This window comes from Erinaceus europaeus, chromosome 15 (assembly GCF_950295315.1).
Source record: "Erinaceus europaeus chromosome 15, mEriEur2.1, whole genome shotgun sequence".
In the NCBI taxonomy this organism is placed as follows: Eukaryota; Metazoa; Chordata; class Mammalia; order Eulipotyphla; family Erinaceidae; genus Erinaceus; species Erinaceus europaeus.
Genome location: NC_080176.1, coordinates 67591825 through 67610945, shown reverse-complemented (window position 1 = coordinate 67610945; position 19121 = coordinate 67591825). Strand labels below are relative to the sequence as shown.

The following is a 19121-nucleotide window of genomic DNA, read 5'->3' as shown; positions in this document are numbered from 1 at the left end:
CACTAGGGGCACCTGGACATGCCTTGCCCCTACAGACTCTAGTTTCTGTTTTTAACCCAGACTGGGGCTGGCTTTACGTCCATGTTTAATTTTTATTTAGTATGATTTATCACTTAATTTTGTTATGTCATAAACATTTCAGCTCTTATTCCAGAAGGGTTCCCCAAGTTCTTCATCAGTTTGGACTGGGAGAGAGCACAATGACTATATAGGCTCTGAGCTCTCAAGTTCAATCTCCAGCACCACCTTAAGTCATAGTTGAGTAGTGCTTTGGTTTCTATCTTTCTCTATAGCTCTCTCATTAAAATAAAGAAAATATTTAAGAATGAAATAGGTAAGTAATCCCTGTGGATCAAAATTAGGGGGAATTGGGTGGCTGTAAAATTCTCCGTCTCAGGCTGGGAGTATGGATCGACCTGTCAATGTCCATGTTCAGCGGGGAAGCAATTACAGAAGCTAGACCTTCTACCTTCTGCACCCCATAATGACCCTGGGTCCATATTCCCAGAGGAATAAAGAATAGGAAAGCTATCAGGGGAGGGGATGGGATACAGAGTTCTGGTGGTGGGAATTGTGTGGAGTTGTACCCCTCTTATTCTATGATTTTTGTCAGTGTTTCCTTTTTGAAAAAAAATATTTTCCCTTTTGTTGCCCTTGTTGTTTTATTGTTGTAGTTATTATTGTCATCATTGTTGGATAGGACAGAGATAAATGGAGAGAGGAAGGGAAGACACAGAGGGGGCAAGAAAGATAGACACCTACAGATATGCTTCACCACCTGTGAAGTAACTCCCCTGCAGGTGGGGAGCCAGGGGCTCGAACCTGGATCCTTACACCAGTCCTTGTGCTTTGTGCCACCTGCACTGAACCTGCTGTGCTACTGCCCAACTCCCAGTGTTTCCTTTATAAATAATTGTTTACCTTTATAAATAATTTTTTAAGTAAAATGAAAAAAATATACATTTTTTCTGTCTTTTTTCATCTCTGAATCAATCCCTTAGATTTAGCTCATTTTCTAAAAGGCATTACAATTTATTATTTACATATGTACTTCATCAGAGAAATTACCTAATAAGGTAACTGGGAGGTCCTAATAAGGATACTATAATGCAGATGGCAAAAGCATATCCTAAGGTCATCCTCCAGAAGTTATGCTCACAAAACTCTTAATATCAAGCAACTCATAAAGTTCATTGTGTTGGATGTTAATCTAAAAAGCAAACACTGGGGTATATAGTGAAGCGAAAAATCTTCAGAAACAGTATTTTAGAGAGGTGCACAAAGGTATGTATATGCTACAAAGACTTTAAGAGTACATATTCCTTTGTAAATTTTAGCTCCCACTTAGTCTTTATTATGAGTAAAATGATAAGAAACACACACACACACACACACACACACACACACACACACCAGATCTTTGCTGAATTGCATCTATCTTGAAGGGAGGGAAAACCTTGCCCAATGTGACACCTTTCTATTTCAACAGAGTATACAGCTAATCTGGCATGGGCCCTGACCCTGGAAATATACTTTTACCCTTTGCATTATAGTATCCTTATTAGGATCTCCCATGGCAATTTCTCTGATGAAGTGCCCTGGAAATTAACCCTCAGCCAAAGAGAAGGAAATAAAATAAGAATAAATTTCCAGCTCCAAACTTATTAAACCTCTAATACAAATCATCGCATCACTTCTGCCATAAACCACTGTGATCCACAGAGATGCATTTAATCAGATTCTCTCAGACATAAATTACTGGTGCCCCACAATATGCACTTATAAACCTCAAGCTATTGGTCTCTTGATAGTCATGGTTTACTGACTATTTTTAATCAACATACAATGGAATATGCTTGAAAGAATAACTCTTAACATGAGGTTCCTAACCTAAGAAGTAGTCAACATAAATTAATAAAATTATAATTTGCCTAAGTGCAATGTCTTTTAATAAAAATAATTAACAAAGTATAGGGCTTAACAGTTAGAAAAAAAAGGCTATTCAATTATAGTGAGGAAGAAACAAGGTGCTATAGAATAAACATCATTACAATATAAAAGAGAGTTTTAAAAGCTATAAAGCCTGGTGCTATATTGCATATACTTGAAATCATCAACATGAAATTTCAGCATATATTAGAATAATCAGAGGAGCTAATTAAGAAGATAACTCAATGAAGTAAGACAAGTCTTGCACCTGATCTTTATAATTTTATTTTACCAAATTCTTCCAGAAGATTCTGAGGCCCACAACATTTGAGAAGCACTATATTAGGAGCCAATTAAAATATAGGAAGTGACGAGTGAAAAATAGAGTGAGGAAACAGTTAAACTTTATAGGAAAGGATTGATTTTGAAGAAATCCCCACTTCCTTCTGAGTGCATTGAGAAAACAGATTCAGCTTCCTCTCTGATTTCAATTTTCCATCTGCATTTTTGTATTAGTGAGATTATTAATGATCCCAAACATCTCTGGGCTCTCTACAATGACTCAGGAGGGCTTTATGAAAAAGTTTCTAGCCTTCCTATCCACCCTTGGAGCATGAGGTTAGAATGTGAGATTGCAGTCAACATGTAGGAGGAACCTAGTGGCTATCTAAAGAAGAAAGTGCTAGAAAATTCACCTATGTAATCTATGTAGATTCCTTTTGATTTGAATAATTGCAGTTGAATAGAACAGGGAAAATATTGAGTTACTCATTTATTTCCAGAGTGAGTTCAGTTTCTGTGCATCTACAGTTTTCATTCCTGAATGAGAAAATAAACCTATGATCTCCACCTAAAGTTGGTTTCAAAGACGATAGGCAAGGACTGTTCTCAAGTACCATATCTGGTACTTAAAGTTCAGTAATGACACCAAACAACCCAGATGCACTGAGGTTTGAAAATAAGAGTGGAGACATTTGAAACTGTTTTCAGAAAAGAAAAGCTGGAACTTATATAATGCTGTTATACAATGTTACTTAGGATAGAAGAAATCCTGTTACAGTTCTCCTCCCGGAAGTCAGGATGGAATAGAAGCCAAGAGCAGAGATTGCCTTCCTTGTCAGGTCAGGGACTGATCGCCAAAACTAAACAAACTGCACTATGGGACTTTAAGGATATGGCAAGAAGATAAGCTTTGAAGCCCTAAGTGTTCTGACTTTAAAACCATTGTGATATGATATCACTGTATCTATACATTTATGTCTTCCAAACTCAAGATTCTATAACTGTTTGAATGCCCAGTTTGTTATTCCTATACACAGGTAGCTGAAATCTTTCACTTTTGGTATGATTGACTCCTAAACATAGAAGATCTAGGCTCTGGGATGTAGGAGTTTAATCGTCAATAGCCCTGTCCTGTAGTCCCACTGAGTTAGTGGCAAAGTCATGACATATTTTTGCATAGAAAAATATGTTATGGCTTTCCTGACAACCAATATTTCAACTCTCATTGATATTTCAAGTTAGTTAATGCAGGCATGTGGATCCATCAAGGAAATGCCTATTGAGCTCTAAATGAAACACATACACACACATACACACACACACACACACACACACACACACACACACACACACACCAGACTAATAATTGATGTAAACGTTGAGAAGCTTTGGGCAAAAAGTATTCTCATATCATACTCAAAATAACACAAATATTCAAAGAGAGAGGGGTAAGAATTGTCCAGTGAATTAGGGTTTTCTCTGTAAAGATTTGGCATAATGAACTCCTTAAGTAGTACACAATCTGTTCTGAAATGCTGAGAGCCATGCAGTAAAACTCTTTGTGTTTTCTGTATGATGGACTGAGTGATTGCTGGAGCTGTGAATCTTAGTAATGGAAATTGACAGCCCTGACCTACATGGACCACATCTGTAGGATTTCCCCCATAGGCAACCTACCACCTGTAATCCTTCTGCCTCCAATCTGAGACACAGCAGCCAAGTGGAAAAGTATGAAAAGGTTACTTATTATAAACTGAGGAACATATAAACTCATAATTTTTAAAACATGTGAAACATATGTTCCCCAGGTAAGACCTTGCACTCCAAATGTCAGGCCATAGTGAATTCTGAAAGTTGACTTAGAAAGCTCTGAAAATGGAGTTTATAATGAAAATGTTGACAGGCTCTTGGAGTCAGTGCAGGATAGGAAATTTAATATGTCACCTTGTTTTACAAGATTTTACTGGCATTGAAGAAAATTAAAACATTTAACATCTTTCACTTCACCAAATTGCTTTCCTCCTCCAAAGTGTGGTGCTATTTGTAATGTTATTTCATTTATAAACATCCTTTTTTATGTTACTGGGCTGAGCATGCACTTCCTCAGCTTTGCACTCATATTTCCTTTCCAAAGCACTGAAATGCTTATTGGGGAACATTATCTTGTAATCTTATTCACATTTTCTGAAGGCACCTGAAGCTATAAGTCTGGTGGATAAAGGGCTAAAATGATTTGCATAGCTATACAGGCAGCATAAATACTATAATTTATTAAAATATTTTCTAGGGACCTTTTGAAAAGTCTTTTGTAAAGAGAAATATTTCTACTGTGGATATTTACATAAATTTGTGGGCGGGAGACTTAGAAAAAATAGGTCAGTATTAGAGGGAACAAATTTAAAACATCTGGCAAAAGAGGTTAAATACTTGCTTCTCTAAGCACACAAGTAAACAAAGGGTAAAATGGGTGAAGTCAGTTACATACATAATTAAAAATCAGTGAAAATAGTTAAGTTCAAACATATCATTAACATGAAGCTTTTCATAATGTATTTGTATGTATTTATTTTTCATCATTGACAGGGCTGCATCAGTCCAGACTGACTTATTTCAGACAGAAAAAGAGATAGAGAGAGAGAGATAAAATAAACACCACCACCAAAGTACACTGAGAACTAGGCTTGAAATTGGGTCACAAGCATGGTAAATCAGGTGCACTATTTAGATGAGCATTTTGCTAGTTCAATTTATTTGTATCTTTAATAACCATTTACTTGCATAATATGTTAAAGAAAAATGATGGTAATTAGCCTTTTGTGGTTTTCATGCTTTCTCAGAAGAACAGCAAGAGTCCCTAAAGTTTTCTGATCTAGCAATGGCTCTTCAAAGCTATGGTAATTTTACTTCAGAGAGTTTTGCTGAATAAGAAGAGGTGTTTTCAATATTAACAAAGAATGAAATCACAGTCTTCAGTAATTTCCAAGTACTTCTCACTAGAGTCAGTATATTATTAATTCTGGTAAATTTAGGAAGGAATATTGAGTTCACAGTATTGGTGCTAGGAGATTTAAAGAGGCAGGAATGATCTTATATGTTTGCATAGGTCACTCCATGGGGGGAATGAAAAGACTTGGGATAAGAAACAGATCAGAGAATCACATAGGTTTGCAGGAGGAGTTTGGTATGTGTCCTCACAAGGAAAAAGAGTCCCCCCAAAAAATATTTTTAAAATTTATTTCACAAGAGAAGGGATGGAAGCAGAATTGTACTCTGGCATAAATATTGTTGATTATCCAACAAGGTGACTCACACTTGAAGGACTTACCCTCTTTCCATTTGCGGTATTAGAACTCCAATACTCTGTTTTCCACAAAATCTCATATATTGAGCCTTTTTGTTATTTTGATTTTCTCAACTAAGAGATAGTGTGATCAACTAGTGATCACACTGAAATTGAAATGATAATGGGCTTAATGCCTTTAATCTGACACTTAATGTCTCATTTTTATTGGGAGTGGCTAATGTCTAATGTGTACAACTTCATTATGCACCAGGGGCCCAAAGTTTCCTTCCATCCATTCCTCCCCCTTCTTCTCCATAATCCTTTGCTTTGATACAATACACCAAGCCCAGTCCATGTTTCACTTTTGTGTGTTATGTATTCACCCTCTCTGTTCCTATTTACCAAGTTAAGTAATTGTTCTTCTCATTTTAGCTTATCTCACCATAGCATGGTAACTTTAAACCATCCAAGATGATTTAAAGGAAATGACTTCATTTTTAACAGTTCAGTAGTACTTCATAATATATCTCATAATTTGCTTTGTCACTCACATGTTGTTGGACATCTGCATTATTTCCAGGCTTTGGTTATTACAAATTGTACTGCTATGTACATAAGTACAAACAGATCTCTTCTGCTTTCAGTGTTTTTGTATATTTTAAGTAAATTCCTAGGAGAAACATTGCTGGATTATAGATTAGGTCCATTGCTAGTGTTCTGAGAAATCTCCAAACTGTTTTCCACAACGGTCAAACCAATCAACATGAGCAGTGAATAAGTGTCCCCTTTCCCCCACATCCTCCCCAATATTTGTTGTTATTATCCTTTCTAATGTATACATTCTTGTAGGTGTAAACTCGTCTCTTATTATTGTCAGTGACTTTGAGCACTTTTATTGAGCCCTTTCTATGTTCAGGATATTCACAATTATTTTATAAGGTAGTCCCACTTCATAAATATGTAACTAGGTCAAGACAGTTTTCACAAATGCCTCAAGTTTATAGAACTAGTTAATGGCTAGAGACAGGATCTGATGTCTTAGATGACTGACCCTGAAGCCCATGCTCCTAAGAAACATGCTCTGCCATCAAACTAACTAGGTTGTAAAGAGTTTGCTCAGTTTAGGGAAGTTTAGAAGATAAAATAAGGCCCGTATTCATGAAGTCATTGCCTAGTGGATGATTGTCTATGTGGATGTGTGTTCTAAGGATATACTATGGAATGTTCCATGAAATGACAAGGGAGAGCAGAGGTTACTGTCAGCAGAAAAAGCCTTTCCTAACCTAAGGGGATCAGTGAAAAAATTTTAAAGATGGTATGCATGCATTAGACCTTATAAAATGCAAAAGTAGGAGTCAGGCAGTAGCACAGTGGGTTAAGTGCACATGGTTCAAAGTGCAAGGACCGGTGTAAGGATTCCGGTTCGAGCCCCCAGCTCCCCATCTGCAGGGGAGTCACTTCACAGGCAGTGAAGCAGGTCTGCAGGTGTCTATCTTTCTCTCCCCCTCTCTGTCTTCCCCTCCTCTAATTCTCTCTGTCCTATCTAACAAAGCAGACATCAGTAACAACAATAATAACTACAACAACAATAAAACAACAAGGGCAACAAAAGGGAAAATAAATAAATAAATGAATAAAATGCAAAAGTTAGCATGATGAACAACAAAGGAAGATAGAACAAAATACTCAAAACCATGAGTCCCCAGACATTTACTATAAAACTGAAGGACTAGGGGCCAGGTGGTAGCACAGTGGGTTAAGTGCATATGGGGTTAAGTGCATATATACAGACTTAAGGATCCTGGTTCCCCACCTGCAGGGGTTTAAAAGGGGTGGGATTGTTTCACAAGAGGTGAAGCAGATCTGCAGAGGTGTATTCTTCTCTCCCTCTCTGTCTTCCCCTCCTCTCTCGATTTCTCTCTGTCCTGATAACAGCAATGGCAACAATAACAATAACAACAATTATAGCAACAAAATGGGAAACAAAATAGCATCCAAGAAAATAATAAAACACAGATGTTGTGTATTTTGAATTTTTCCTCAAGGTGCTATAGTTGATTTTCTACTTTTTGTTGTTATTTTATACTGAGTCAAACACTTGTGACTGTTAATTAACAGTGTCAAGTGGCTACTACATTTACTGGCATAAACAGCAGATTTCACTGATCTTTAAATGTCAAGAAGAAGCCAGATTTATTTTTCACTCAATGGCAGTAAAACAAATGCAATGCAGACTTCTGATTTTTAACTCTCCATAAACACAATGTTCTTGAATCTACCAGATTCTATTAAAATGCTTATACCCTATGATTCAGCAATTATTTTGCTAGTTAGGTGTGTTAGAGAATTTTTTGAAGAAATGCACAAAAGAGTATCCATTGAATACAAGGAAATACATTAGGGTATCATTAACAAAAAAGAAAAAAAAACTAGAAGCAAACCAAATACCTATAAATTGTAAGGCATAAAGTAACATGCATAGAATTTAAAATATAAGGGGCCAGGTGGTGGCATGCTTGGTTAAGTGCACACATTACAGTGTGCAAGGGCGCAGGTTCAAGCCCCTGCTCCCCACCCACGGGGGAAAGCTTCATGAATGGCGAAGCAAGGCTGCAGTGTCTCTTTGTCTCTTACACTCTCTATCTCCCCCTCCCCTTCAATTTCTCTCTGTATTTTTCCAATAATAAATAAATATTTTTTAAAAAAAAATTAAATATGAGACTGATTTTCAAAAACAAATATAAAAAAATATCTTACCTATAAGGGGGCTTGGGTATGTAAGCCCCTTTAGTGGGCTAAGATGACACTTGGGTTGAGTATGAAAAGTACTGATACCTATTTGGAGAGAATGAGAAATTGTTCCCTTGTGACAAGAAAAACCCTATAAATTAATGTTTCCTCAATAAAGGGAGACAAAATGAAATCCTTGTAGGGGCTGGATGGTGGTGCATTCGTCACCATGCAAAAGGATCCTAGCTTCATAGTGAAGCAGGTCTGCAGATATCTATCATTCCCTTTCCCTTTCTTTCACCTCTTCCCTTCTCAATTTCTCTCTGTCCTATCAAATTAAATAGAGAGAGAGAAAGAAAGAGACAAAGGAAGAATGAAAGAAGAGAGAGAGAGAGAGAGAGAGAAAGAAAGAAAGAAAGAAAGAAAGAAAGAAAGAAAGAAAGAAAGAAAGAGGATAAAATGGCCACCAGCAACGGTGAATTTGTTGTGCCAACACTGAGTCCCAGTTAACCCTGGTGGCAACTGAAGAAGGAGGAGGGGGAGGCAGGAGAAGGAGGAAGAGAAAGGAGAAGGAGCAGGAGGAGGGAGGAGATGAAAAAGAAAGGAAGGAAGAGGAAAAAAGGGAAGAAAGTAAGAAAGAAAAAAAAGAATGAAAGAAAGGAAAAAAGAAAACTCAGCTGCATCATGTAAAAAAAAAAAATCAAACTACAAAATATCTTGTTAAACACAAATAAGGACAAAAGGTTGATCCATAGTTACTTAATCATGAGTGAAAGGAAGAATATGAGTGATAAAAATGTTCCACAGTAGAAAGTAATTATATCTTCATAACTATAAATATACCAATAATAAATGAATTATATACTCTTAAATGATAAATCTTAATAGTATGTGGTCTACTTCTTAATGAAAAATCATAGGCCTATTAATTACATTTAAATATGTAAGCATATATATAATATGCATAGTGTATGTATACATGTATATGAATATATTTGGTATTTCATATTTCTTACTTAGTACTTGGTAGGGGGCTTAAATGAGACATTTCTTTCATTTACAGCTACATTCTCCTAGTCAAATGCCCTTCTGAAATGATGGTCAACTAGAAGTAACAGTAGATTAACAGCCATAATGTTTGCTCATAAAGTATTCAATGCCTTGTAAAACTCAAACGAAGCAGAGATTGCACCAAAGAAATACTAATTATGTTGAATGTCATCTTTCAGATTTTTGGAGATGAAATCTCTTTGCAAGAAGGATCACAAAAATCCAATCCAATAAAGCCAACCAGCAATGAAAATGTTGAAGCTCTAAAGGCTGTATTAATATTTAACACACTTTCTTTTAATTAGTGATTTAATATTGATTTACAAAATTATAAGATAACGGGGATGTAATTCCTCACTGTTCCCACCACCACAGTACTGTGTCCTCATTTCCTCCATTGGGAATTGCAGTATTTCTCCCAAGATCACAGATATGGGTTGACTAGCATTTCTACAACTATCTATCTACATTTATATATATTTGCCCATTTTTTCTATGGCCCCACCTTCTCTTCCTAAGTTGAACCTATGCCTATTACTACTTCCAAGTTAACACCCTTTATTAAATAAACTGTGGTTTAATGGTGAAATAATCCAGGTAAAATCTCTGCACATGAAATCTCCTGTTAGGCTGTGAGGAAACTTCAGTGTTAAAATAAAATTGGTTTTTATTTAAAAAAAATACATTTTACCAATGTGCATAAATGAACAGCCAGAGTAGAGGGGACTACACAGCAGTGAGTTTTAGTACTGGTGCATATCAATAGACTTAAAACATGGGTATTAGGGCAGAAGTAGTTTGCATAATGGTTATGCAAACAGACTCTCATGTCTGAGGTTCCAAAGCCCCAGGTTCAATTCCCCACACCACCAATAAGTCAGAGCTGAAAAGTGCTCTGGTATTAAAATAATAAATAAATAAATAAATTTTAAAAAACATGGGTATTTAGAATTGAAGAGCTATCCGAGTTAAAAAAAAAAAGCCAGTGTGTGCATATCTAATTCTCTTTAAGTAAGCTAAATTTAGAGGTTTGCTAGTGCAAATCCACTTGTTTACATCCCCAACATAACAGGAAAAATGCAGAAAAGGGGACACAGATTCTCTTAATGTTCCCCCTTCCTCCATCACACATACACACCTGTAGTAATATATACAAAAGTATTTGCATGTAATTACTTTGACCTCTTGTCACTAGATTCAGTGTTTGGTGGGTTACAAAGGAGTTTTGTTGTCCTCTAGAAATGAGAGTGCCATTGCTGTGTACAGTCCAGTTAGAGCAGGTGTCTCTATATCTAAATGGCATTTAGAAACAAGTCTCAGCTAAAGAACTATGAAGAATTATATGCTGTTCTTCAGAAGCTATAGAAGTTTTCCCAACCTGCTGTTAACTGAAAAACATTTCAACCTTTGGAACAAATGTAAGAGGTTTTGTTGTATAATAGAACACCCTGTAAAACATTTTAGTTGTATGCTGGTAATATGGCAGCTTTAAGTATTAAATATTCATGTTATATCATATCACATAAGCTATATATACATATATATATTTGTTTTCCTTTTATTGTTTTTTATTTCTGATACTATTACTATTAAAAATCCAAAACAAGTCATCTAATATATTGATATTAAGAATATGTGATACCGGGAACCAGGCGGTAGTGCACCAGGTTAAGTGCACACAGTGCAAAGTATAAGGACTGGCACTAGTATCCTGGTTCAAGACCCCGGCTCCCCAAATGCAGGGAGCTGGCTTCATCACAAGTGGTGAAGCAGGTCGGCAGGCGTTTTATTCCCCCCCTCTCCCTCCCCTTCCTCTTTCAATTTCTCTCTTTCCTATCCAATAACAAAACAACATTAACAGCAACAACAACAATGGAAAAAAAAGAGAGAGAGAGATGGGCAGCAGGAGCAGTGGATTTGTAGTACAGGCACCAGCCCCCAGAGATTACCCAAGGAGCCCCTCCCCCAAAAAAATGTGATACCTTCATGTATTCCAATGACTGCCTAGTCACTAGGAATAAATTCTTTCTGACTTATTCTAAATTGCAGACATTTAACTATGATGGGGGAAATGACCAGTTAACTAGATTACTTATTACAGAACTCATAGAAATAGGTTATAATATTACACTATTAAAAACACTAACTTCCAAAGAGAATTAATTGTTCTCACTGATAGCTTTCAGTGCTTTGATCTTTATATATAGATTTTAATGGGAAAAGTTGAAGATGGTTTATAGGCTATATAAGCTGAGAATTTCTATAATTACTTTCTAGAACATCTCCTAGATTTGAACGTTTCCACACTTTGTGTGATATTTTTTAATCTAATATAAATATCTTAACTGATAGCTCTCTATATAATATATTGAATTTAAATAATAAAATTGTGCATGGATATAAAATTCAAAGTAGGGAAAATCAGTTCCAGTATTAGGTTCATAAAAATAAAAATGCCTTATTAGTTTATTATCAGAGATTATTTCAGCAGAGATTTGCTATTATATCACTTTCTATCAATACTATGATTTTAAGTCTTTCTTAATCTGACACATAGGAAAAAAATAAAATTTTTATTTTCCAAAAGGGTCTTCTAGATTTTGGCTCATATCACTGATTTAGATTGTACTTCTTTGTTTTTATTATAGTACCAGTAAATATCATACTGTAGTTAACTTAAAGAGTTGAATAAAAGAACAATATTCTAAGACTTTTTAGAATAAATAATTAGCTATCTCTATTGTCACCTGAATTAGAATTCATAACAAAGAAAATAAAATGAAAGGCTGGAAGATTTTTTTAACTTACTTTGTTGGTGTTTCTACTATAAAAAGCCTTGTCAAGTTCTCCTTTGTAATTCTGATAATGTAGAAGATGTCTTTCCACTCTGCATAACTTTTCAGGAATATATTTGTTGTAATTTTTATTGTGGAGCTAATTGTCTTAAGAAGGAGGCAACTAAAAACCTACTCTTCAAAATGCAGCTATTTATGTTCAGTGTGTGGGAGTATTCGGGTAAGTAGGCTTTGGGGAAATATTGGTGATTATCTCAGTTTAATTTGGCAATACAATTAAAATAAAATTAGAAGATTAGTGCTCATACAACAATTGCTTGCCGCTCCACATTTCTCTTATGTTTTCTTTCCCTCCTATGTTCTGGTCACAAAACATTTAGTTAAATAGGGATAATTAAGATCATTGAGAATTATCGAGTCAGAATGATTTATTTTCTTACTCATCTTTTAAAATAAACAATATACTTATTGGTTTAAAATAAAAAGCTTTGCTCTGTAAATGAATCTTCCCAAAATAGAAATCTGAGAGCATTCAAGAGCTCTGGGATACATTTTCCAAACTGTTTCACTGGATGAACTTGACCTTCTAGGCAAGATTCTTATATTTTTTCCTGCAGAGAAAAGGAATATGAACATTTTTTTCTTGCTGCTTCCTTTATATAACATTTGAGTGGCCTGAGGCAATGCAGTTTATTCTTTCTTCTCTTAGACAAACTCCTTTCTCTGTTTCCTTTTAAGTAAAAACGTAAAGGTCAGGCTATCATTTTACAAAATGCTTCATTCTGTTAAGGCAGTCCTACCTTCTTTCACCATAAAATGCTTTCATTAATGACTTCATAACTCATCTAAATGTGAAACATTCTAGAGGGAAAAATCATTGAAATGTCTCCTCAAGTAAGTAGCTAGGTATCCTTTTTAAGGTAGGGGATTTTTAATTGTAAAGCATGTGTTATTTAAAAGCAAAAAGGAACAATTTGCATCTTAAAACACCTATTGTAATAGGGAAGACAAATGTACTTCTGAATAAAATAGCAACTTGAATAAATACAGTTTAGGCAGTCTTTTCTTGATTTTCAAAAATAGAGAAAAAAATTACAAAACATGGTCTAAATTATAAAACCACTTACAAAGATGATGGGGCCAGGCAGCGGCACACATGGTTTAGTGCACATATTACAGGGAGTATGGAGCCAAGTTCAAGTCCCTGGTCTATCTGCAGGGGGAATGCCTGGAGTGGTAAAGCAGGGGTGCATGTGTCTTGCTGTCTCTTTTCCTCCCTATTTCCCCCTCCTCCCCTCTCAATTTCTCTTTGTCTTTATCCAATAATAAATAAACAAAAACAAAGATAAAGAAAAGCAAATTTTAAAGCTTAGAAGGCTTTAAATTTATTTTTCTTATATTTATTTTATTACTTTCATATAACTGTTTCAGATGAGAAGGAGAAAAAGTGAGAAATCAGAGAACTACTCCATGTATACATAAGGATAGGGAATTGAATCTGGACTCTCAGACATGCAAGACCTGTGCTCTACCAGATAAACTGTTTCCATGGTCACATATATTGATTTTATTTTTTTATTTATTGCCACCAGGATTGCTACAGCTCTATGCCTACACAACCATATCTTTCACAATGGCAATATTTTTTCCTTTTTGATAGAGGGTAAGAGATAAAGAGAGGGAGAGACAGAGAGAAAGAGAGACACCTGCAGTGCTGTTAAACTGCTCATGAATTTCCCCCTTACAGAAGCTTGAGTCAGAGTCATCATACATAGCAATGTGTACACTCTATACCAAGTGTGCCACTACCTGATGCCAAGTTAATTTTTTTTAGTTACATACTATCTGTACATCAGAAAGTATTAATAATGTCAATATTTAATGTATAGCTATGATAACAACATAGTTTCATTTTGGAAGAAAATATATAATTCATAGTATTTTTCCACAAGAAGTTGATTTTTTCCAAGGTACTAAATTGATACAATTCATTTACCTTTTATCTTCTTCTTTTGCTCATCACTAAAGTTTCACTGCTTCAGGATGAACTTTCAGCTAGAGAGAGAGACAGAGGATAGGGAGATAGAGAAAGAAGGAGTGAAAGAGACTAACAGTACCAAGAAAGCTTCCTTCAAAGTAGTGGAAACTAGGTTCAAACCTAGGTCACTCACATGGCAAAGCAGCACACTATCAAAGTGAGTTATTCTGTCAGCTCAGTGAAAATCCAATTTTCATTTCAATCATAAGTGATTTTTATAATTTCCCCTTAGTTTTTACTTTGGAGAGTTCCACTGATTAAAAAGAAGTAATTAACTCTGTTGGTTGGAAACCAGGCACAGTGTCCTTAAGTCTAGTTCTTGAGTGACAAACAAAATGATATAGAAATAGGGTAGGGTTTAAGAAAGCAATAGATAGTTATAGCTATAACCAAATAATTTGGTAATTGGGTTAACTTTGAAAATCCCATTGTTAGACTTTTCTGTAGCATATAAGACCTCATCATAATTTATGTTCTTTTATGCTACTTACTTATAGCTGTATCTTATAAAGGACCACCGCCAGTTGCTTTTGTTCTTTCTGCTCTAAGCTTTTACGAGATTTAATATTACTTAAACACTAAGACAACAGGAACCCTCCCCTTTCTCTATAAAGCCCATATTTCTCCCAGTCCTGAAACCTCAAGCTGAGGCTCACTTATCCTCTAGTGCACGTCCCTCAATCACTCCAAAGTTAACCCTGTCAGACAAAGTAAGGACCATAAAAACTGAATAAGGGCAAGACATTAGCATACTTAATGGTGACTCTTTAGTCACTACCAGGCTACCCCATCACCTGGGGCCCTAGTCAGGGAGTCCTGGGATTCCCACACAGACATGATGGGCCTAGACCTCTAACAGATCCCTCTCACCACTGTCACTGGTTATCTCCATCAGGAACAACATAATGGACCCCTCTGTGGGCTCCCAGTGGACCTGGCCCTGAATGTGAATCAACAATGGAAGGGTATGTTCTATTCTCTGAAGGGAGGTTGGATAGCATAATCTGCCTATCACCCAAGGATGATGGGTCAAGAAATTGGCTCAGCCTAAAATGTCCCTAGCCATGATCATTGAATGTGAGCTCAGACATACAGGGATTCAGAGTTTACATAGGCTCCTGTGCTGACTATGAGCCCCAGATCATATCGATGAGGTTTATAGTTAACAATATTTATATACTTTCCCCATATTTTGGAGCTACTCTCTTCCCTGATCTAGCTTTCTGGTCCTTTTTCCAACTGTGACACCATCCCCACAGACAACAGCTTAGGTCACCTGCATATTGGATGTCAGGCACAGGCAAAAACTAGTTGGGTCACAGGCCCCTTGGAATATATCTAAAATAGACCTACAAGCTTTCTACAAATTGGAGACCCCAAATCTCTATCTACAATATTCTTGCCTTTAGGTTCATGATTAGTCAACAATTTGTTCTGCTTTATATCTTAACTCTTTTTCAGCCACCATTTTCCTTGATGTTAATTGAACTTCCCAGAGCAGATGACCCTACCAATGTGTCCTGGAGTCCCTCCTCCCCAGATTCCTGCCCCACTAGGGCAAGAGAAAGACAGGATGGGAGTATGGATCAACCAGTCAACACCCATGGTCAGCGGGGAAGCAATTACAGAAGCCAGACCTTCCACCTTCTGTACCCCACAATGTCTCTGGGTCCATATTCCCAGAGGGTTAAAGAATAGGAAAGCTATCAGGGGAAGGAACAGGATATGGTGTTCCAGTTGGCAGAAACTGTATGGAATTGTACCCCTCTTATGCTATGGTCTTGTCAGTGTTTCCATTTTATAAATAAAAACCTAAAAAAATTTTAAAAGAAATAGGGTAGGGTGGGGGGTAGACAGCATAAAGGTTATGCAAAGAGACTCTCATGCCTGAGACTCCAAAGGCCTAGGTCCAATACCCCATACCACTATACACTAGAGCTGAGCAGTGCTCTGGTAAAAATAAATAAATAAATTAAATAAATAAATAAATAAATAAATGGTAAAAGTGTGCTCACAGACTTTAGTTCAACTCTTTGTAGAAATTCCCTAATTTTCTCTACTTTATTCATATTATTTTAATGAAAGAGAGATACAGAAAGAAAAATAGAGAGAGACCAGAGCCCTTCTCAGTTCTGATTTATGCTAGTGTTGGGGATTGAACGTGTGACCTCAGAGCAGTGAGCATATATTTAAGCAACTACAGCATGTGTAGGTAAGTATAATTATATGTCTTATAATATTTTATGGAAAAGAAAACAACGATGCAGGTTAGCAGCAACATCTAAAGTAGATAAAATGTGCAGAACAGAGAGTAAATGGTCCCTGAATTTATAAGTCATGAAAGGAATGAGGACTTGGCACATACTTTTCTTATAAAGTACCATATATATTCAAGTATAGCCCATCTTCTAATTCCAAAGTCATCAAAGCTAATACATTTGTAGATTCCTGAGACGTGTATCAAATTGTTCCAATTCAATCAATCAAGACTGTGCTTATATAGGTAAACAGGCAAATATAATTACCAAACCTCATCAAGTTCATTTTAAAGTGGAGAAAAGGAAAAAAAGAGAGCAGATATGACAGTGATTGAAAATTCTCCAAATATAGCACAACATAACATAACTTCATCTGCTGAAGAATTACTACACGTCAGAAGCCTTGCTAGGGTATCAAGTGTAGAGAGAGGTAGAAGGGAAAGTTTTATAAAGTCTCTCTCCCTCTCTCTCTCCACTAGGGTTATTGCTGGGACTTGGTGCCAGCACTACAAATCCAATGCTCCTATCAGCCATTTCTTTTTCCTTTTTTTTCTTCTTTATTTCTCCCTTTCTGTACATTTGATAGGACAGAGATAAACTGAAAGTGGAGGGAGAAATACACAGGGAGGTGGAAAAAACAGACACTCGCAGGCCCTTACTGCTTGTGAAGCATCACCCCATACAAGTTGGAAGCTGGGGCTAGAACTAGGTGCATGAGGCAATGTGTGCTCTCAGCAGGGTGTGCCGCCATGGGCCCCATCTGCTTCTCTCTTTAAACTGCTGGGAGGGCTACACGGAGGTATACATAGCAGAAAAATAAGAACACAATGGATAAAAATATAATTACCAAGTTTTCATTCAGTCATAGCCAAGTTGCTGTCAAGTGGAAATGAAATAATCTAGAAGTTCCTAATTGGCAGAATGCGCATTTACAAAAAAAAATTATAGACACTTGAGTTTAGTTGGTTACACTGAAACTTCTAACAGATGTTGGGATGGGATGGTGGTCCTTCTTTTATTAGTCCTGTTCTCCTTTTCTGTCTAAAAACTAAAAAGTACATAAGAGGGCTGGGGAGATAGCACAGTAGTTAAACAAAAAAACTCAATAACTGAAGTTGGGAGATCCTACACTGAATCTTTAGTAACACCATAACCCAGAGCTTAGCAAAATTATGAAAAACAAATCCTAGAAAATAGGATGAATGTGCATGGCAAGAATATCTCATAAAATGTTCTAATTGACTAAAGATAGGTAACCACATTTTTTAGAATCAAAAGACACTCTGAGGAAGTAAAAATGTTACAGAGAGGGACATTATAGGCTTTCCATGGTACCTGAATCCTCAGAACAGATATTTTTTAATCCAAGCAAAACTGAATATTACCTTTTAGTGCTGAATGGTTTATTGACTGCTAATGCTTTAAAAATGAGATTAAATCAGGCCCATGGTCTTTATTAAGAGGAAGCTATAAGCCCCTGGTGCATTCCAGTGGTTTGGCAATCTTAACCTCAGAAGACATAACATTGATATATGCTGTGTTGCCAAACAGCATGGTAAGTGTTTAGAATGCTGTGAACAGCCTTATTGCCTTGAAATGATACAATCTACTATCAGATTGTAACTCAGTGACTGAATCTGCCAGGCTATCCTTGTACAGAATACCAAAGTGAAAACACTTTATTTTAATGTCTCATAGAAAAGGAATCATTCTTCATTTCACCACTGAAACAAAACAGGTAAAAGTGAGTCTAGATAGCAGGAAAACTGAAACCACAACTTATCAGGCCATTTTCATTAACAGCACATATGCACCAGCCTTTCGAAACAAGACATGGAAACATCAGCCAATTCATTTAAACTGGCAGAGCTGCCTTGCTATGTGTATGCTGAGTCCAGAAAGTCTATAAGAAGAAAACATAAAATGGCACCCTTTCCAATTAATTTAGAAGATTCTGAGGAAATGTTTGTTTTTTTTTAAATCGATCCTTAATGTTCTTCCCCCCAATTTTGTCCTGACTCTAAACTCTGTGGCAACTCAGTTTCTATGTCCTGCCTACCCCCTGCTCCCAACTAATCCTCAGTTTCTTTCTTTATTATTTTTTAATTTGTTTATTACCCCTAGAGTGCTCACTAGGGTTTGGTCTCCTAGTGCCTGTTTTCTCCTCTCTCTCTCTCTCTCTCTCTCTCTCTCTGTCTCTGTGTGTGTGTTTTCTTTATATGAACTAAGACAGAGGGAAATTGAGAAAGGAAGAGGAGATTGAGAGGAACAGAGACCTGCTTCACCACTCATGAAGTATATCCCCAGCACTTTTCACTTGCTTCTAGTCAGTCACAATCAACACAGAAACTTTCAGTTCTCTCTACACTTTATGCTTATCAATCAAATTGACACACATTATTTCCAGGTGGTTGGCAGCCTCGGTTTTCAAGATCAGATCATCAACACACTCATCTTCTGAGTAAAGTGGACTTTCTTTAACCTTATTTTAGTCTGTCACTCCTTCACCACTGAAGTCCCACTGGGAAGGGTAATTAACCAACCTAGTGTCACCTGGGAGAGAGGTCCTTTGGATATAGAGCTTTCAAATGCTAGTTTGGTCATTCTGCACCAAACCCAGGAGGACTAACCACTGTATCTCTAGGTGAGAACCCTACCCACAAGGACCTCTCTATTCAGGTACAATCTGACTACATCCTTACTAGGAACAGAAATCTTAAGAATGCCATTATATGTAACTTCACTTGTTTTTGTTT

General features: G+C 36.4%; 1 protein-coding gene across 1 annotated transcript in view; it reads right to left on the bottom strand.

Annotated features, from left to right (window-relative positions):
* The window catches only part of DCC (DCC netrin 1 receptor), a 1300159-nt gene that overhangs the window by 840194 nt on the left and 440844 nt on the right, over window positions 1-19121 (bottom strand). The gene's annotated exons all lie outside the window — the stretch shown is intronic.